Source organism: Electrophorus electricus, chromosome 11, assembly GCF_041902795.1.
Source record: "Electrophorus electricus isolate QZ-2024a chromosome 11, ASM4190279v1, whole genome shotgun sequence".
Lineage (NCBI taxonomy): Eukaryota > Metazoa > Chordata > Actinopteri > Gymnotiformes > Gymnotidae > Electrophorus > Electrophorus electricus.
Window position 1 is genome coordinate 10,952,899 of NC_137507.1, and position 22,141 is coordinate 10,975,039.

General features: G+C 38.7%; 2 pseudogenes across 1 annotated transcript; both read left to right on the forward strand.

Moving 5' to 3' along the window:
• LOC118241745 (stabilin-2-like) overlaps window positions 1-22,141 on the forward strand; it is a 64,241-nt pseudogene that overhangs the window by 19,878 nt on the left and 22,222 nt on the right.
• On the forward strand, window positions 13,530-18,436 carry LOC118241675 (scavenger receptor cysteine-rich type 1 protein M130-like; annotated as a pseudogene). The gene is made up of 12 exons (XR_004776302.2): window positions 13,530-13,746; window positions 13,862-14,194; window positions 14,425-14,754; window positions 14,978-15,277; window positions 15,434-15,505; window positions 15,649-15,963; window positions 16,164-16,223; window positions 16,315-16,527; window positions 17,320-17,382; window positions 17,850-17,903; window positions 18,019-18,096; window positions 18,426-18,436. The product of XR_004776302.2 is annotated as a scavenger receptor cysteine-rich type 1 protein M130-like (transcript).

The following is a 22,141-nucleotide window of genomic DNA, read 5'->3' on the forward strand; positions in this document are numbered from 1 at the left end:
TAAAATAATTTAATTGCACAGCTCACAGGAAGTCTAGACTTACTGACGGCCCTCACCTGTGCTCTGGGAGAGTGGAGGTGCTTCGTGGGAAGACCTGGACCACAGTGTGTGATGATGACTTTGACCAGCAGGATGCAGAGGTTGTGTGTAGAGAGCTGGGCTGTGGGTGTCCTGTGGAGGTGCTGGGAGCAGCTGCTTTTGGCAGAGGGGAGGGCCAGGTGTGGACAGAGGAGCTTCAGTGTAGAGGCAACGAATCTGAGATTTACTCCTGTCCAACAATATCTTCACTCAGATACAACTGTTCCCATGATAATGATGTTGGACTAATATGTTCAGGTTAAGTATAATTATTTACATCTTTACATATGTAATATGGTTAATACTGTACCTTTATATATATATATATATATATATATATATATATATATATATATATATATATATATATATATGTGTGTGTGTGTGTGTGTGTGTGTGTGTGTGTGTGAATCTTTTACAACTGAATGCTGTCACACTAAGATATCAGTATTTACATACATGTATAATGACAATAAATATGAATTGAATGCTGTTGCACTAAGATGACAGTTGTTTGTTCAGGATACACAGCGGCACGTCTGGTTAACGGCTGGGACTCCTGTTCTGGTCGAGTGGAGCTCCAGTACCTCAGTGACTGGGGCTCAGTTTGTGGTGATAGCTGGGATAACAGAGCTGCCAGTGTCTTCTGTGAACAGCTGAAGTGTGGGAGTGCTGTGGCTGTGTTGGGGGCGGACTGGTTTGGGGAGGGGAGTGGCCACATCTGGGCTGATATGTTTGATTGTCATGGGAATGAGACACACCTGTCAGAATGTCCCATCTCATCATGGAGTCATGCAGCATGCTCTCATAAACAGGATGCTGGAGTCATCTGCAGTGGTGAGCTCCTCCACTCATGTACACCACATTATTGATGTACAAAACCAAAGTTTTCATTAAAAAATAAATAGCTTACTCATTTACATGTTTAATTATATTCCCATTCAGGTTCCTCTCAGGCCTTTCATGAGGGGCGAGTGCAGTTGTCTGGAGGGAGGGAGTGTGAGGGGCAGGTTGAGGTTTACTTCATCCAGGACTGGAGGAGAGTTCTCCTGGACTCCCGGAGTGTGTCTGAGGCCTCAGTGATCTGCAGACAGCTGGGTTGTGGTTCTGTGTTGAACTTCTCCAGCTCCTCTCCATCCAGCCCTGAACAACACAGCCACATGTGTATGATGGGTTTCAATTGTTCTGGGAGTGAAGCTCATCTGGGGAACTGCAGCAGTGCAAACCTCCTCAACCTGTCCTGCAGCTCCAGGGAACAGCTGTCAATCACCTGCTCTGGTAAGTGTTACATTAACCTAAAAATAGCTAATTGTTAACAATATTATTAACAGAGGTACCTAATATGCACTACATTACCCTAAAAAGTGGTTTACAATTTTAATATTACTAATAATTGATAACATAATAACATGGACACCTAATCTACATTAAACTACACCCGAATTATGTGATAATTTACTATTTTTATTTCACAGCAGCAAAAATAATAAATTCATGATTTTTGTAAAACAATTCCAAGTATTAACAAAACCAGAGAGGTTCAACTGTCTGAACTATCTTGTACACTTAAGATGTGATTGCATATGTATACACAGTGTGTTTGTGTGTGTGTGTGTGTTTAGGTGTGTTTAACTCAGGCCACAGCTCCATCAGACTGGTTGGTTCTGGTGGAGATTGTGCAGGAAGACTGGAGGTTTTCCTCAACGGCTCATGGGGAACTGTGTGTGATGACTCATGGGATATTGAGGATGCCCAGGTGGTGTGCAGGCAGCTGCAGTGTGGAGTGGCCCTCAGTGCCCACGTACCAGCCTGGTTTGGTCCTGGAACTGGGCCCATATGGCTGAATGAGGTGCAGTGTGACGGGAGCGAGACGTCCATGTGGGACTGTAGGTATCAGCTCTGTGGAGAAGATGAGTGTGGACATCAAGAGGATGTAGGAGTGGTGTGTTCAGGTAAAGTGTGCTAACTTTTAGACTGATGTATCTGATTGAGCTTCAAAGTGTATAGTATACACTAAAGTGTATAGTAATTATAATAATAATAATAATAATAATAATAAGAAGAAGAAGAAGAAGAAGAAGAAGAAGAAGAAGAAGAATAGTAATGAATTTAGGTCTGTCACAATCATAAAGTATTTTGTTTTAATTTTATATAAAATATTCGAATAATGGTTTAAATATTTTTGTTCCACTAAAGTAAGCCTGATAACACTGTAACAATGAACTTAGGCTACAACTTAACCTATAACCTACAACTTACCTAATGAACATGGTATACTGGCACATACAAATAAGTTTAAGTGGCTTTTCTGTAGTTTCTCCACATTAGCAACAAAGGAACTGTCTCATTGCCCAGATGTCAGAAACAAAAAGATTATTTTCTACATGATGATGTTGCTGTGCATTCTGAATGAAGGGATATAATCAAATACAGTCCCACATCACATGATTAGTGTGTAGGGAATACAAAGGTAGATCATTTGGGGTTCCCTAGGAAATACCTGAATCACCATTTAGTTTACTGCGTGAAGAACAGGTGGTCCATCTGTGACAATGTTTAGATGTACTTTAAATAGTTCTAAATTGATTGTCTTGACAAATATGAGAGAAAATTAATATAATGAAAGAAATAATGATGTAATGAATAAGACATATCAACTGTTTGGACTGAATGCAGAGCAGTGCTAAGATGCACTGAACAGACTGAAATCAGGCATCAAAGTATTACCAGCATAACTGAGCTGTGGAATATAATGCCAAACTCTTCACTATAAACAAGGAAACTCACTCTTGAACATCATTTAACTGCTTGAGCCTTACAGACACATACACACCAAATTCACATTTTATATGTTGAAACTAAAACACATGATTGGCCAATATGTGAGAAAAAAGTGTGTCAAATGATCATGGGCAGATCAAATAATCACAATGATTATAACTGTATAATTATATTGTATAATATACGGTATAATTATAACTGCTTTGTTACACAGTTATTATTGTTTTATTATGTTATTACATTGTTACTACATAGCTACCCTTGACATATGCAACATCTTGTCTTCTGGGTGGCAATTAAATACTCACATAGGCCAAGTTCTATTGCAAGGTCCTAATAACAGAGATACTGAAAGGACCTAGCTCTGATTGAAAGTGTTAGCCACGTGAGTTTGGAAAAGATTACATTTTTAACTGAATGAAATATTGCTAATAGTTTTTTTTAAATTAATTATTGCTAATAGTTAATCTGGTTCATGTTGAGAGTACATCACCAAATTTTGTTGTACTAAATATGATGACAATAAAGTGTTCATTAATTCATTTAATAGTTTTCATCTTTCTCTACTTTCACCAGAATTCAAAGAAATGAGACTCAGTGAGGGGTGTGAAGGGAATCTGGAATTTTTCTATAATGGAACCTGGGGGAATGTTTGTGTGAATGGGATGAATGAAAAAACAGTAAGTTTGGTCTGTCGAGAGCTGAACTGTGGAAGAACAGGCAGTGAGTCCCCATCCAGAGCAAGAGTTGAATCATCTCCTAACTGGCTGGATCAGGTGAAATGTAGGAAGCATGACTCCACTCTGTGGCACTGCCCATCTGAACCCTGGGGACAGAATGACTGTGATAATCACATTGAGGTGGCTCACATTACTTGTTCTGGTAGGCAGATTCTCATTCCAGTTTGTACTAGTTTTATATACTTTTCCATACTGATGAGCAAACTGTGTAGATTTGTTCTCTATCCATTCAATGCTATGTAGATTACGAAATATATCTGACTAACATGGCTACAGTACTGGATGCTCTTGGAAGTTCAATCTGTGTCTTGCTCTACACACAGGAGAGAGAAATGATCATGTGCAGCAAAGTCATGTGAAATGCTCCTCCTCTTCCTCCCAGAGCCAGTGCTCCAGTAAGGACTCTCACACAAAGAAGGTCCACATTTGACTCAGGAGAGCATTAATCACAAATGCTACATGTGTCAGTCCTCTCCTCACCATGATCAGTAATAGTCTCTGAATCAGACATGTTCAAATGACAGTACAAATCCATCACTTACTATATGGATTACTGATCTGTTATGATTTCCGTAGCTAGAGTTCTCAGTATGACTTTTCCTTCTCATGTTTTTTTTTGGGGTGTGTGTGTGTGTGTGTGTGTGTGTGTGTGTGTGTGTGTGTGTGTGTGTGTGTGTGTGTGTGTGTGTGTGTGTGTGAGGTAGATCACCTGCCTCTCAGGCTGAGGGGAGCAGAGAGAAGCTGCTCTGGGAGGCTGGAGATTTATCATAACGCTGCGTGGGGCTCCATCTGTGATGATCAGTGGGACATCAGTGATGCTGAGGTGGTCTGCAGACAGCTGGGCTGTGGGAAGGCACTGAGGGCTGATGGCAGTGCTGCTTTTGGTGCTGGTGAAGGGGTGATCTGGCTGAATAGAGTGAAGTGTAGAGGGGATGAAATTCACCTGTGGGACTGCAGTTATTCACTGAAGAACCACACTGACTGCTCCCACAAAGAGGATGCTGGAGTCACCTGTGCAGGTCAGAAGTACATGGGGGAGTCTAGGATTTCTGATTGTAATTTTTTTTCCCCCCAGAATTAATTTCCATGTAATTCTGAATTGCTGTTAATTGCTAGTGAGAGTGTGAACACGGCACTGCCAAAAATCTGGAAGAGTGTGTACATGTGTTTTGTCTCAATGTCTAAATGTGCTTCTCTATTTACAGAGCAACCTTTGCCCCCCACTGCTAGCTCCAGAACAACCACCAGAAACCCCAGCACCACAGGTTCACTAGTCTGTTTTGTCTTGGTTTTTTGTTTATCTAAATGTTTCTGAACACATCATTCCATGTTCTACAAAGCTTTATTGTTTATTTCTTTGTGCAGTTGGTCAGAGGACAACAGCCAGTTGCCCACAAACTCCACCAGCAGCTGCTCTGTCCCTCCTTTCGGTGGTTCTCCTGGGAGTGCTGCTCTTCCTGGTCTTAGTGCTTCTCTCTGGACTGGTTTACCAGAACAGAGTGCTCAGTAGAGGTGGGACACATTCACAAGTCATCTACAGTCTAGCCTCTGAACATCGTTAGTCCTTCAATCTGTCTGTCTTCTGTTACTCTGATGTGACACAATGTTTGTGTCTGTCTCCACCCAGTGCTCTTTAGTCGTTACACCCCCAGGTTCAACGTTCTATCTAATGCAGTCTATGAGGAGATCAACCACAGACTCATCATTAAAAGAACCAATAACTCTGCTCAAAGGGGTGAGTAGGATGTGTAGTGTTTAACATGAAGCTTGGTGAATTATATTTTTGAGATTTTGAGATTTTTAGATCTTTAATACACATGTATCAACAGGAAAGGCATTTGGAAAATATTAAATGGTCAAATGCAGAACACCTCAATGCACGCTCTGTGATTGAAATAATGTTTGATATTTTCCAAATGCCTTTCCTGTTGATACATCTGTATTAAAGATAAAAAAACCTTTGAATGAATTTAGACATTGTGCTAATTGTAATGAGTACTATATAATGACAGAGAGGGAGTTTGTGTGTTTGCATGTGTTTTGTGTGTTAGTGTGGTGTCTGATTTACTTGCTGCATTGCATATTATTTCTGTCTTCCTGAAATCAATCCAGTTGACTATGAGCCACCTAAGTCAGAGGTTTGTGGTTGATTTGGTGTTCTGTACCTGTCATATGACTGTTCTGCGCTCCTCTAACAGGAAGTGTCCTTTCTGAAGCCCAGCATTCAGGATATGAGGATGTGGATCAGGAGCTTCTCTCAGGTAACAGTCAAACTCATTTACCTCTTAACACAGTAATCCCTTATTTACCTGACCCTCTTAACCAGAGGAACCTTACCACATTTATCAGTATGTGCGTCCTTGGGAATCAAACCCATAACAATGGTGTTGCTGGCACTTTCTTTATTTTGCACATTTAGGGAAAGAAAATTAATTCTCAGTTGTTATACATGAATGATAACATTAAATACAAAGTTGCAAATGACAAGAATAGTTTAAATTATTTAAATTGAGCCAAAAATTAAAGTTAATTGATATGGTAAGAGATGGCACACAAGAAAACTATGATGATGTCACCACTGCTGGATAAAATGCTGATATTGTAGCAGGTGTGTCTCCATATTGAAGATTTTCTGTTAGTTTGATGGGTTGATACAACCTGAAGCCTCATTCCTGAATACAGTGAACCAGCTACCAAACAACAACTCTCATGTTGACCAAGCCAGGATGCTACCAGCACACCAGCAAGAGTGCATGAAGAACCTAAACAGCTAAGGATGTGAGGAGAAGGAGCTGAAATATTTAAACAGGGAGAGAAAAAGTAAAACTTAAACTGCTCAAAATAGCTTTCCCAACCAAGGAAGGATAACTTGAGCAAGAAGAAAATAGGAATCAACAGACAGCCCTTGACATCTCTACCTGGATTACAGGCTTTATCACTCACCAGAACTCTGAACAAAAACTGAGCACCAGGGAGGGGTGAGGCTGTGGGCTGGATGACAGGTGTGGCTGATTGCCTCTGATTACTGTGAGGCGTCTCTATGCTTCCCTCTGGCGGCTGAAGATGGCCTAGCCAACAGCCCAGCCCCAGCCAGTCAGAAAAAAACATTAAATATTCTCATTACAAAAACATATCTGTTCAGTGGTTTGGGATACTTACAAGTATAAAAATGTTTGGGGAGCATTTTTATATTCTGACATCATCAAAATGTTCTGTTAAAAAGAGTAATTTTACTCTTTTTTTAAATAGGTTTATTTATTTGTTTGATTGGTGTTGGAGAGAAGATGTTTCAATGAATAATAATTTAACTATAAATAGCCTAAAATACCTTGGTTATCTGTGTGTTTACATCACGTGATATGCCATGTTGCAGCCACAATTTATTGGCTCTATATGTGTGATACAATTAGAAAAGCGGGGATGAGTTTTGTTTAACAAAATTAAAAATTCAGAATTTAAATGGCATTCATGTTGGCTCATTGTGTCAAAGATCTCTGTCTTTGATTGTTTGCTAGTTTGGACATGGATATGTTTAGCAATAACATGCTTTTCATTCTGTCGCATCATGTTGTCTAGCTTTGCAACTCTTTTATTCAAAACCTGATTGTCTTTCATAGTTGACTTTGCTGCTTATTAGCACCCGATTGTCTTTCATTGTTCAATATTTTAAATATTTATAATTCTTAAACTAAAAAAGCTAAGGACAGAAGCAGTGAAATGCAGTGCAGCTGTTATAAGCCTGATTAAAAAGAGCTGCAGTTTGATCAGCAGGTGATGGTGTAGCTGGTCTTTGAATATCTTGATCCTTGTGCACCTTATTAACTTGGTGCACCTGCCCCTTTCAGAGTCTCTGCATGGCCCTGGTGTAGAGGACGTAGCTGAGAATTATGATGATGTCATTACTGCTGATCAGGACTCTGCTGTTGTGACAGGTGTGACTTTTAAAATTGTAACCTCAAATATTTAAAAAATCAATCATTGTTGAAGTACATGCTAATGCAATTGTATCTACTTCCACCTTTTGACAGAGGAGATGACAGAGAACTATGATGATGTTATTAGCACTGGACTAAACCTCAACATTATAGCAGGTAGGAATTTGTGAAAAAAATGAAAGCATTTTAGTGAGTAAGTATGTTTTCATTGTAGAACATTTATTTTAAAGTGAAATTAGGCTGTTAATATATGGGTTTTATTATGTTTTGACATAACTGATCTTTGCCTGTTGGTGTAGTGGACACACCAGAGAACAGTGATGACGTCATCAATGCTGGACAGGATGTAAGAGGTGTAAATGGTGAGTGGCTTCCCTTGTTGTGTTCTCTACTACATTCCACTTGTATGTGAGTGGGGAGGGTGGAGTCAGTGTGTCAAATAAAACGAGAATTTGTTCATTAATTTTTTCATTTAGTGAGTAACATGAGCTGAACTTTATGTTTATGGACATAACAAGTGCCTATCTTAGCTTTCTTGGAGCTGTTTATAGAAGCTGCTCCAATGTGTATTAAAACAAGATAAACAATATATTTCAAGCAGCAAAATGTTTAATTTTGCACTTTTTACAGATCATGAGTACAGGATACAGAAGCTGCAGGAAGATGGAAACCTTTTCTGAAAACTTCAGAAAACATTTGAATTTCTTTGAATTCAGAAAATTTTGTGTTTAAATAACATTTTTTTTTATCTTTTCACAAATCAAATATGATGTGAACATGAATGGTTTGAAATTGGCTATTTTTCAGATACCCACATCTCAAATAGTGTATGAACAGCTTGTGGGTAAAAAATCTCCTAGTCACTAAACTTCCTTTCACGATGTTCTTTCAATGTTGTTATATAATCAAAATTTAGAAACATTTATGGACACATCTCAGTGGTTAGGGTACTTGATTAAGCACCACCACTGCCAAGCTGCCACTGTTGGACCCCTGAGCAAGTCCCATTAATCATCAATTGCTCAAATTATACTTAGTCATATTTGGGAGCTGCTTTGGATAAAAGCATCAGATAAATGTACAACACCTTGAAAGCATTTTGAATGATTCAATTCTCAACATGTTTTTTAACAAGCAAGTTAATGACCAAACTAAAGAGCAATTAATAAATAATCCACTGATGTTTTCTGAAAAATGATCCCTTTTCATTTATAGTTAGTTTTGTTTATATATTTAAAATGTTCAAGTTTGAAAGTTAAAATAATAATAAACATTGTCAGTTGGTGGGTGGCAAAAATGATCATTCTGCTTTATTTCTGGTATGTAATTACTGATATAGGTAAGTGCTGTGTAGCCTAATTTATATATGAGCAACTCTTAAAATATTTCATGATTAATAGGCAGTTTTAGTGTAATATGATTTCAGCTTTTAAGAGAGAGAAACAGAGTGGACAGTGCTTTGAATGAGGAACTTACCCCTTCTGACATACAGCACCATTATAAAAAAGTTTAGTTTGTTCTTGTTTTGGTCCCCAGTTTTTACCACCCACCCTTCCTTGTCTGAACCTGTGTTTCATCTTCCCCAGTCTAGTTATATATTTATATCCTGTGTCTTCCTGACTTAGTTTGTTGGTAATTGTAAATTCCCAGCATGAATTCTGTGTTTCCATAGTTTATCATGTTTTTTTTATGCTTTGTGTAGTTGTTTTCTGGTTTTGTTTCCCTCTCTTCCGGTTACTCAACCATTAACTGTTGCATGGATAATAAGTTTGGATTTGTCCTAAATAAAGCTTGCTCTTCTTGTGTTTGCATCCTGTCTTGCCTTGCTCTGTGTTACATTATGACTGATCAATGTAATGCAATGCAGCAAGTGAGCAATATACTGGTATGGGTATCTTACATCAGTGGAAAAACTTTGGCTGCTTCTGTGGAGTCCAAACATTTTTACATTATTCTAGGTGTGTCACAGACCACTATGCTTAGGGGTTTGAAATGCTAAAATAAGAACGTATGTATCCTCTGTAAGCTGTTTCCATGCATGGCACAGTATGTATTTGGGAATACTGTTCCGATCCACTGGAGAAGTATAAATTAGGGAGTCCCACACTAAGATGGCAGAGGTAAGGTATATGATTGTAGTCTAAGTGGTGAACCACTTGGGACTGTTCACCTAGGTCCAGGGGTATGACAATGCAGTATGTCAATCCCACTTTTCCACCAGAAATCAGCACCTGATAGGGGCTTCTCCAGTGAGGTCCCAGCACCATACGGCTCTCTGTGGGCTTATTGAGCCACACCAAGTCATCTACTCACAAGCACACAATGCTGAATACTCACGCCATGAAACAGCTTCTGTTTCTCCTGAGCCTTGGCCATGTTCACTCTGGCAGCAGTGAATGCCGTCTCTAGCTACTCTACAAGAGACGACACAAACTGTGCATGAGACTCAAAGCCTGCAGGCTTCAGGATTCGGGAGGGCACAAGCACATCTGCAGGAACCTGTGCTTCACATCCATGTATGAGGGAGAAGGGGCTGAAGCAACTACTGGCATGTCTGGATGGCCACCACTTTGGAAATGTCTAGGTCTTCCTCTTGCAATGACCTTATCTGAGAGCCATCATGTGAGTAACTTGACAAGGCCCAGGTTTACACCAGGCCCCTTAGGAAAATGAGATTTTTCAATTTTGATTCTTTACTTGAAATTTTATTAGTGAGGAATTAATATTTGGAGCATGTGATAGATACTGTCACTTAGGAATGTTAATCGGGTGTTCTGGCTGCTATTCCAGCGAGCTGGCCATTTGGGCCAGTGGTCAGGGCTCATGTTTACTTCCTTTCAGTCCTGGTTAGGGTGGCTGCCTTCAGCTTTTGTACGTGGGATGGCAGTGAGGCCATTGGGAGTGTGCTCCAGGTTGATGAACCCACACCTGCTGTAAAGGGATGGTCAAGCCCAGTGTGAGGACCCCTGATGAAGGTCACGGGTGTGGCCCTGATGGAAAGGGCAGTTGTGTGCAGAGGGACACATGGACAGTGTCATGTGCAGAGGCACTCCCCAGAGGTGAAGGCATTGCAACAGAGACTGTCACTATCCAAAGGGGAGAATGGTGTGATGGAGACCGTCACTTAGGATGGTTAAATTGGTACTCTGGCTGCTAATCCAGAGAGCTGGTCCCATGATCAGAGGTTGGCTTTGGGTTCGAGTTCTTCAGCTTTTGTTACAGAGCAGCTTCTCAGAGCATGACTGTGGCATCACCAGCCGTGAGGTTCAGAGGAAGACCTTGTCCTCCCTCTGGGGTCTTAGAGATTTGATTTAATTATCCCTGATTGAACCATTTGATTAATTTCTCCCTGACTACAAGTACATATGTACCCAGCACGACACTGTTTCTTTTTGTCTTTCTTGCAGTGGAGAATAAAAACTCTTCTCAACTGCACTCACACCTCGCTCCCTCTCTGCGACCATAACAGCTCTTTTTCTCTACACCTTTTCTCAGCATGCAGGCATGTTAAGGGGAAAAAAGATTTTTACCATTTTATTCTAAGATTTTACTCCAGGAACTTCTGATATTAACAGAAGTTTGATTGTTGCTGCTTTTTGCAAGGCCTCCAGTCATTCATGATAAGGATTATATAAGCCAAGTGCCATAAAAACTAAACTGTTCATTCATTACACTGCTTTTTTTCCTTCCACATAACTGTCATAGACAGGATTTTACAATTTATATTTCTAAAATGTAAGGTTTTTATTGTTGTTGTTGTTATTATTGCATTGAAGTAATGAAAAAATATTGCACATCACCTGAGAATAAAACCCATTACATGCTGCTTCCCCTAATTTTCATGTTATTGATAGATGATTATTATTAATTTTTATTTTATTGACTTTCTTGATAGTTATTATTCTGTGTTATATGTTAAAGTGAAGATACAATAAAAAAGACTGAAATGTGATCAAAATATTTTAAGTTTCTCTTTTATATTTCCAGTTGCATGGGAGAACGCAGAAGTCAAGACATCAGCTGTTGAGTGACATGTAAGTCACAGTTGCAGAATGTATAATCCTTTACTGCCATCTTGTGCACTAAATATGAAAATTCACCATGCTTTTTGTAATGGATTGGTTAGGATTAAGTGTTGAACAGTTTACATAACTGGTAAATTAATTACACATTTTAAATTGTGATAAAAATTACAATTTTCTATTTTTCTCTTCCACAATCTTTATACTTTATACTTTCTGTGTGACCAGGTAATTAAAAACAAAGTCTTGTGTTTCTCAGACAAGGCTTTTAAAATAATTTTCATTTCAACAAGTATTGGATTTATTTTAGATTATTCTGAACACTAGTTTAATCTGAGTGATAATATAATATTTTTTTTTGTATTTTATTCTAACCTAAAAATAGACTTGATTGTTTTCCTTTGGCAGTTATTAATCAGTGTTTAGATCAGCTCTGTGCAGGTGGCATTAAAGCTGAATCTACACTGAGTGCTTCCTCTCTCTGAAATCAGTCTCCTGTATGCTGGTGACTTTCTCACCACACTCTCCTCAATCAGACGCCTCTATAGATGGGAGGTGGAGTTCTGTTCATCCGCGCTGACGTTCTTTTGATATATATGGAGTAAGTCAAACATGCATCCTCTGATTTGTCACTGAAGGATCTTTGAAGATTTGCCCTTCTCTGTCTAATAAGGTAACAGTGAGTGTGATTGGCAGCTGTGAGGAGCTCTCTCTCTCTCTCTCTCTCTCTCTCTCTCTCTCTCTCTCTCTCTCTCTCTCTCTATAGAGGGCTGAGTTCCTTCCTTCAGTTTCTTCAGTCTCTCTGGGGTAGTGGAGGTGAAGCTTGTGTTTCCTGCTGAGTTGAACAGAGTGTGTGCAGGGCAGAGGGAGATGGACAGCTGTCTGACTTTAATTCTTCTGATGTCCACAGTCTCACTCACTACTGCTGGTAAGTACACACTCAATTATACAAACATTCTCAGATCAGTAGGAACTAGTCAGTTAGTCCTGCCTAAGGTAAAGACTAATCATGGAGAGGCAGTGTTTAGCAATTATACTGTTCTTAAAGGAGCCAGTAGACACAGAGTATTAGACGAGCCCTGATACTAGATACTTTTAAGTCTGTACAAAACCCCTTTACTTTTAAGATTTTAACTCAGATTAGTACACAGTACTTTTGAATTTAATTTAAAATGTTTAAATTAATTTTGTACTTAATTTTGTAATTAAGTAAAATTTTAATTTTGTAATTAATGTACTTTTAGATTTTTCATTCTTAATTGATTGTCTTTATTTGTTTTTGTCTCAGCTCTTTAAATGTTTAATTTGAAATCTTTTAGCATTTTAATTTCTTTTAGTAGTAGTTAGATTTTAAATTTGTTCTGCTTAAATCTATTATTTATAATTGATTATGATTGATCATTGTTACTGTTTATAATTGTAATATTTTATGTGAAATACTTAGAATTGCCACTGTTTATGAAAATTGCTATAGAAATAAATTTAGATTAACAAATTGCTAAATTAGGAACTATAAATGTGACTCAACTCTAATGAATCAGAGTTAGTTGAGACAGTAGTGATGACCAATCTGAACAGGCTGGATAAGCTGGTGTAGAAAGTGGAGTGTGTAGTGGGGTGAAGCCTGGACTCTCCACAGGCTGTGACAGAGAGGAGGAGGAGGACGAGGAGAAACTGCACTCAGTTCCTGAGCTCCTCCCTCCCTCCCCCACTGCACAGTACACTGGTAGAGCTCAGGAGCTCCTTCAGTCCCCTTCATCAGGACAGAGAGCAACACTGAACGTCTTCAACCCTCTTTCAGACCTTCACTCCTTCACATTCTCAGTGCTAATGGGAGATGCCACCATTTCTCCCTAGTTTGTGTACACACAGTAATATCTAATCACACAGATAATCAATAAAAATACCAGTCAATAACTGGTATTTTGGAGCTAGTGTATACATTTGTGTATATATACTATTTATAGCATTATATGCTATTTTTTCATATTTGTGTCCTCTGTGGGCAGCTGAAGTGTGGGAGTGCTGTGGCTGTGTTGGGGGTGGACTGGTTTGGGGAAGGAAGTGGCCACATCTGGGCTGATGTGTTTGATTGTCATGGGAACGAGACACACCTGTCAGAATGTCCCATCTCATCATGGAGTCGAACAGCATGTTCTCATAAACAGGATGCTGGAGTCATCTGCAATGGTGAGCTCTTCCACTCATGTACACCACATTACTGAAGTTTTAAAACATTAAATATATTTTGCATGCTAAAATAAAAACCGTTTTAATTTTCATATTTAATTATATTCCAATTCAGGTTCCTCTCAGGCCTTTCATGAGGGGCGAGTGAGGTTGTCTGGAGGGAGGGAGTGTGAGGGGCAGGTTGAGGTTTACTTCAGTCAGGACTGGAGGAGAGTTCTCCTGGATTCCTGGAGTGTGTCTGAGGCCTCAGTGGTCTGCAGACAGCTGGGTTGTGGCTCTGTGTTGAACTTCTCCAGCTCCTCTCCATCCAGTCCTGATCAATACATCCACATGTGTGTGATGGGTTTCAATTGTTCTGGGAGTGAAGCTCATCTGGGGAACTGCAGCAGTGCAAAACTGCTCAACCTCTCCTGCAGCTCCAGGGAACAGCTGTCAATCACCTGCTCTGGTATGTGTTACATTAACCCAAAACATGGGTACCTAATACGCTCTAAAATGTATCCCTGTTGTGTGAGGATTTATGACATTTATCACTTAGTATCAAAAATAAGAACCTGAATCATTATTTTGGTAAAAACAATTCCATGTGTCTCTTTGTGTGCGTGTGTGCGTGCGTGCGTGTGTGCGTGTGTGCGTGTGTGTGTGTGTGTGTGTGTGTGTGTGTGTGTGTGTGTTTAGGTGTGTTTAACTCAGGCCACAGCTCCATCAGACTGGTTGGTTCTGGGGGAGACTGTGGAGGAAGGCTGGAGGTTTTCCTCAGTAGCTCTTGGGGGACAGTGTGTGATGACTCATGGGATATTGAGGATGCTCAGGTGGTGTGCAGGCAGCTGCAGTGTGGAGTGGCCCTCAGTGCCCACATACCAGCCTGGTTTGGTCCTGGAACTGGGCCCATATGGCTGAATAAGGTGCAGTGTGAGGGGAACGAGACATCCCTGTGGAACTGCAGGTATCAACTCTGTGGACAAGATGAGTGTGGACATTAAGAGGATGTAGGAGTGGTGTGTTCAGGTAAAGTGTTCTGACTGCTGCGGTTATTGATGCGTTTCCACCCTTTGTAGCTAAGTTATTCAGCATGTGCACTAGTTTATACAAGCAGTAATGCTTGTATAGCTTCTTGTGGTAACAGAAAATATTTAAAATTGAATTACATTAGCAATTCCTATAACATACAAAACACTAAGTTTAAACAAGTGTTATTTAATCTTTTCATAAACTCTCTTTCTGCCCTCAGAGTTTAAAGAGATCAGACTTACAGAGGGCTGTGAAGGAAATCTGGAAGTGTTCTACAACAGAACCTGGGGAAATGTGTGTGAAAATAGACTAGATGAAGAAATAGCAACTTTAATCTGTCAAGAGCTGAATTACGGAACATCTGGCAGTGAGAATAATGACAAACCAAGAGTGGAATCATCTCCTGACTGGCTGGATGATCTGAAATGCAGGAAACATGACTCCACTCTGTGGCACTGCCCATCTTCCTCCTGGGGGAAAGAAACATGCAGCTCGCATGTGGCTCACATTACCTGCACAGGTAGGGACAACCTTTCATTGATTTGAAATTAACTGATGTCTTTGCCCAGAAAATATTAAACTGGCTGAAATAGCAACAACACTGAATACCACTGGAAATTCAAAGCTTTAAGTATAACAGCTCAATGATTAATGAAGTACCTTATCACAACTGCAGAAAAGGAAAATATTCAGGTGCAGCGAAGTCATCTGAAGTGCTCCTCATCTTCCTACCAGAGACAGTGCTCAAGTAAGGAAATAAATTGACTATAAAGTCAATGTGTTTTTGGCATGATTAGGCCATTAATTACTGTTGCCATGCCTATTCATTTGTGTGTGTGTGTGTGTGTGTGTGTGTGTGTGTGTGTGTGTGTGTGTGTGTGTGTGATGTAGATCACATGCCTCTCAGGCTGAGGGGAGCAGAGAGAAGCTGCTCTGGGAGGCTGGAAGTTTACCATAACGCTGTTGGAGGCTCCATCTGTGATGATCAGTGGGACACCAGGGATGCTGAGGTGGTCTGCAGACAGCTGGGCTGTGGGAAGGCACTGAGGGCTGATGGGAGTGCTGCCTTTGGTGCTGGTGAAGGGGTGATCTGGCTGAACAGAGTGAAGTGTAGAGGGGATGAGATTCACCTGTGGGACTGCAGTTATTCTCTGAAGAAACACACTGACTGCTCCCACATAGAGGATGCTGGAGTCACCTGTGCAGGTCAGAGGATTTTGCTTGATTCTGGTGTTTCAAGTTCCATGCAAAAGTCTTTTCTCCCGTTGCTAATCTGCAAAAGGTTATTTTCATTGTCATTTTGGCTAATGAGAGTTAAATCGGTTAGTGCTTAATTTCTGCTCATCTTCTTGGAGAACATGAACATGTATTTTGAATGTCTGGGTGTTCTGCTTTTATATTGACAGACCCATATGTGTCTCCTACAACTGCACCCAGAACAACCACAAGCACCTCCACCTTTACAGGTTCGCTCTGTCTCTTGGTCATTTTCATAAGTGACTGTGGAAACATTATTGCTTGTTCTTCAGAGTTGTTGGTGTGTATTTTTCTTTCCAGATGTTCAGAAGACATCCAGTCCTCTACAAACTGCATCAGCAGCTGTTCTGTGCACCACCCCTACAGTGGTCCTGCTGGTACTGGCAGTGCTGCTCTTCCTGGCCTTAGTGCTTCTCTCTGGGCTGGTTTACCAGAACAGAGTGCTCAGGAGAGATGGGACACATTCACACATCATCTACAGTCCAGTTTCTGGACATTCTCTGAACATCATTAGTCCTTGAGTCTGTCTGTCTTCTGTTACACTGAAGTGACACCATGTTTCTGTCTGTCTCCACCCAGTGATCTCTAAGAGGAGGCATAAGACTCTGCCTGAGGCAGTCTATGAGCAGATCGACTGCAGATACATCAATAAAATATATTTTGTACATACATAGAATATATATTTATCTTGCATATATATATTTCACATATAGAGAATATCTATATTTCTCTATGCACCCTTGTTTTCTTTTCCTCAGTTTGGACAGAGCGCTCTCCACCATTTCACTGCGAGTTATACTGTGTATGACTATGTATGTGACGAATAAACCAAACTTGAACTTGAACTTGAACTTGATAAAAGAACCCGTGTCTCCACCCGAAGGGGTGGGTGATGTTTGTGGAGTCTTCTAAATGAGGCTTACTGAATTATATTTATATTATAATTGAGAAGTTTCTTCCAAATAATCTAATAACCAAACACATCTGAATCCATGCCCAGTGATCAAAACAATATTTAATTTCCAAAATTCTTTGTAATTTGTTATGCTGCCCAAATAATAAAAAAATTATATAATGTAACGGCATGGCCCCCTCCTCTTCAAGTCCTCCTTAAGTACGTGTGTGTGTGTGTGTGTGTGTGTGTGTGTCTTCTGGTGTGGGGTCTTAGGCTGCCCTCTACTGCCTGCAGTGTTATTATTTCCATCTTCCTGTAACCAGCCCAGTTGATTATGATCACATGAGTCAGTTTGGGGTTGATTTGGTGTTCTGTACCTGTCACATGACTGTTCTGCTCTCCTTTAACAGGAAGTGTCCTTTCTGAATCCCAGCATTCAGGATATGAGGATGTGGATCAGGCGTTTGTCTCAGGTAACAGGACCACTGCATGTGTGTGTCAAATTGGATCCCATTTAGAAATATTAGAATGATGGATAAGCAATAAAATAATTTATTATTAAAACTCACCTAGCTGAACCTTATTTATAATATTCTGTGATGAATGGTTACAGAAAATGTAAAATTTTACCTAGCATGAAATATTTTTGTTCTTTTAGATTTCCACTTTGTCTCATATGAGTCTATCTGGTAGTGTGTGTTCCTCTTTGTTAGATGAATGAGAGCTTCTTTGTGTCAGAGTCTGATTTACTGCACTGGTTAACATTTTATTCATCTGTAGATCAGAAGATGTTTTGCAGAAGTGCTTCCCCCATATTCTAACCAGAGTCACATGCAGTAGTTTACAAAAGACCTATCAGAGAATGACTGTTTGTACATCATTCTCATTATAGTAGTTTGTTTTAAGTTGTGTAAAAAACAAAGTTATCGTCTTTTTCCAGAAAAGTCTGTGACTGTGGACCAGGCTGAGTATTATGATGATGTCACCACCACCGGTGACCTCATAAGCGAGTTCCTTTATTAACTGATCATGTGATTCTACTTCCTTAAACCAAACTATGAAAAGATGGCTGGACTGTTTTAAAGACAGTCTGCTTTTATTGAACTTAGGTGACATAGAAAGAGAGGACATACCAGAGAACTACGATGATGTCATCACTGCTGGACCCAGCCCTGATATTGTAGCAGGTGTGGTTCTGTATTGGGGACTGTCTGTCAGACAGAACAAACATTCTTACTACAAACCCATAACTGTTCATTTGTTTGGTGTGAATACAAGTATGAATTTGTATGGGGAGCACTTTTATATTCAGTCATCATTAAAAACATCTGAGATCACAAATAAAATAAAAATTAATAAATAACCAAACAAATAAATCAATAAAAAAGAAAAGAGAATCATTAAATGATCTGTAAATGAATGATGCCTGTGCTACTTTTTTGGAGCTTTTCTCTGCTTTAAGAGCCGCCAGCTCAGTAACATCTGTTTGTCGGTACATCTGTGTTTTGGTGTACAGGACGTATCTGAGAATTATGATGATGTCATTACTGATGATCAGAACGCTGCTGTTGTGAGAGGTATGACTTGTAATGTTATAACATTGTAGCCTCATACATGAAAGCAGTTAATGAAATAAATGCTAATGTACTGGTATTTTCCTCTATATCTCCTCTATAACAGAGGAGATGACAGAGAACTATGATGACGTTATTACCACTGGACTAAACCCAAACATTACAGCAAGTAAGATTTTAATACGTGGCCATTTATGTCAAATGGAAGCACTAAATCAGAACAATAGGTTGTAATGTAACACACATTTTATTGATATCAGTATCATATGTCTTCTCATGTTGGTATAGTGGCCACACCAGAAGACTGTAATGATGCTGGAACAAACCCAAATGTTACAGAAAATAAGTATTTTTTTAAAATGTAGAAACTGTAATGCTGTGTGTATATATATATATATATATATATATATATATATATATATATATATATATATATATATATATATATATATATATATATATATATATATATATATATATATATATATATATATATATATATATATATTCATTATATTTTAACATCATAATTGATCTTTGCCTGTTGGTGTAGTGGACACACCAGAGAACAGTGATGACGTCATCACTGCTGGACAGGACGTAGGAGGTGTAAATGGTGAGCGGCTTCCCTTGTTGTGTCCTCCACTACATTCCACCTGTATGGTGGAGTCAGTGTGTCAAATCAAGAACACAGGCAGCACAGTGAAAACATGGTCACATTAGTGCTCATATAAGATGAAAATGTAATAATGTTAATGCATGACAGAGGACTCCTATTTATATATCAACTACAGTCTCCCTTCACTTATATAACAAGTGCACCCATATTTATACAAGTGGAGATGACTGAGACAGTACTGGAGTTCAGTGCCATCTACATCTGTCTAACTGTCCTACAAATGCTGCGTCTGTCTAAGTACAATCTACAAATTATGTGTCTGGTACCTTGAATCATGCAAAGGCTTAAAACTAAACAGAGCTGGTTGTCATAAATGATAATAGGCTACATTTTATTCTTAAGATATCTTATTTAAGGCACAGCATTTGTACATCTTCATATATTATATTTCTTGGAAATCATAGAATTTCTTAGCACTGTAGTGGTGATTAGATAAACACTGAGGCAATTTCTGTTTTACTCACTCATTAACATTTTACAAGCTGATTTAATATGTGCATAATACAAAAATAAAATATTTTAAGCTATTTTAAGAATTTAGAAAGAAAAATTTGAATGTACTCTTTTTACAGACTATGAGGACATGAAGGAGGAGCCTCAGAAAGAGATGAATCACATGACCAAGAGACAACACCAAGTGCCTTTCCTCAGGAAATTACATTTGAACTTCTTCAAACTCAAAAAATGATTTCTAACATTTTTCACAATATGTAACATTTTATACATTGTTTATTTCAGCTTTCGGCTGGAATCACACCCAGGTATAAAAATACCAAAGTTTCTTTCGCAGCCAAGCGTCACCAAATTGTTTCTCAACATTTTTTAAAATGGTAATATGTAGTACATAATCAAAGATGAAAAGCTTTATCTCATCTATGTCACTTGTTCTTCTGTTGAAATAAACACGTGATCTTTTGCAAGATCTCCACATTTAATCATTCTGAATACTTTGCTTACGCTATTAGAGGCCTAAACTTACATTTTCAATTCTCAACAATGTTAGCAGCCTAGTAAATTAACAAATAAACAAATAGCCTAAATAAAACTAACGTTTATTGGAAAAGGCTCCCTATTCGTTTTTAATCCGTACTACTTAGGAGTCGCATCATAAAAATACACATGAAATAAAACATTTAACGTTTTAGAACTTTTATTTTTAGCGAGGAAATGACACCTTAAAGGCATTCCGTACTATTTCTAAAAATGAATTTTACAACCTCTGTGATATTTTGTAGTATTTTATGTAATCCTACTTTTTTTTCTTCATCTACACTTTCACACATTTCAGAATTCGGTGATCTGCGCAGTTTCTGAGTTTAAGATAAAAAGGATGGCACAAAATGGCACAAAAGTTACATGACGCGATTCAAATATCAGTCTTTTTTTTCAAAACAAATAGAAAAGGAGAAATCACATATGGATAGCTTATTATATATCCTAAAATCAAATTAGTAATATAATCGTTTTTATAATTAATTTATAAGCGTAGTAGGGCTAAATAGATTTATTTTATATTTAAACTAATGATAAATTATGAGTGAAAGCCAAGGACAATGTTGTACTATTAATTTGTTACACTAGAATAAGTTATTTATTTTAGGTGTCAAAAGCATTGGTAGTGTCACACACAACACTCTTACATTTATGGTATTTAGCTGAGATTAAATTCAAATTTATATTATGAATTTAAGAAACATAAATAAAATGGAGCCATAAAACCTACATGTACCACTGAGTATTTGTATTCTAGTGCAGCGCAAGTGCAGGACATACAGACTCCCTCGACGGAGACATTTATTAACATACGAAAACACAACGGCACTCACATATAACGTCAACGGTGAACGTGAACACACAACGACTAACATTACCGATGTGAACATTAACATAGACAACATGACCATCGTGAACGTGATCAATAACCGCCAGCGAAACAGCGTCCCACAGCGGTGTAAGTGCACGCAGACATTAGCAGACTAACCACGTGCAGGCTCGTGCTCAGTACAAAGGCGTGGCTACAAACAAGACGATTAACGGCCACTGCACGCGGTGGGCCGTACCAGGTGACTAGTGGGGGCTCCGTGACAGCATTTAATCAAAATGTAAAGACTTAATAACTGACTTCATTTATCATAACATAATATTCTAAGGTTTTGGCTAATATTAAGGGTAATTAAAGACAACTAAACACATGCTACACTGTATGAAGTGGAAGACCTTAGCGATTGGCATTAGGTAGTCCAGTCATCATATTAGTTTCCTCCAAGAATGTTTTTCAGAACTGAATGAATATTTTTGGCAGCAGAAAGTCTTTGGTGTGCAGAGGTTGCAATGAGCTGTGCTTCAATACGAAAATGTTTTACCGACCTCCTAACCATTTTATTTATTTATTTATTTTTGTGTAGAAAAATTATGTTGTATGATTGTTGAGTAAAGATAATTACTTCAATGTGTTTATAATCACGTAGGGTAATACATGAAAAAGTATCAATTTAATTATTTTTTTCCCCCCAAAAGTATTCTTGACTCATTACAAGCATGTCATTTTTCTAATTTGTCTGCATAGGGGAGACCAGGGTTGGTTGACACCCGGGTTGGTTGTCACATTACTTATATTCTGTAAACTATGGAGATCTCTATAGAAGAATTGACACTGAAATGTTCAGATTTGAGGGCAGAAACCATTAGCCATAGTTCTCTCTCTTTGACCCGAAGAGACCTGATGTAAGATCAGTTTTGTGATTTTTCATACCATAAAGTTTGTATTTTGCAATCATATATTGAGAGGAAACTAAAATACCTTGAAATCAACTATTTCACTTAAAACAGTGGAGACAGTGTTGTAGTAACAGTTATTAGTTTGAACTGTTTCCTCAAATGTCATTAAGATGCCCTTTATTGTAACTGCCTTAGTGGTAGTGGTTGTCACATTCATGATGAGGATGATGTCATCTCAAGGTGTGTCATTTCAAGGTGTGT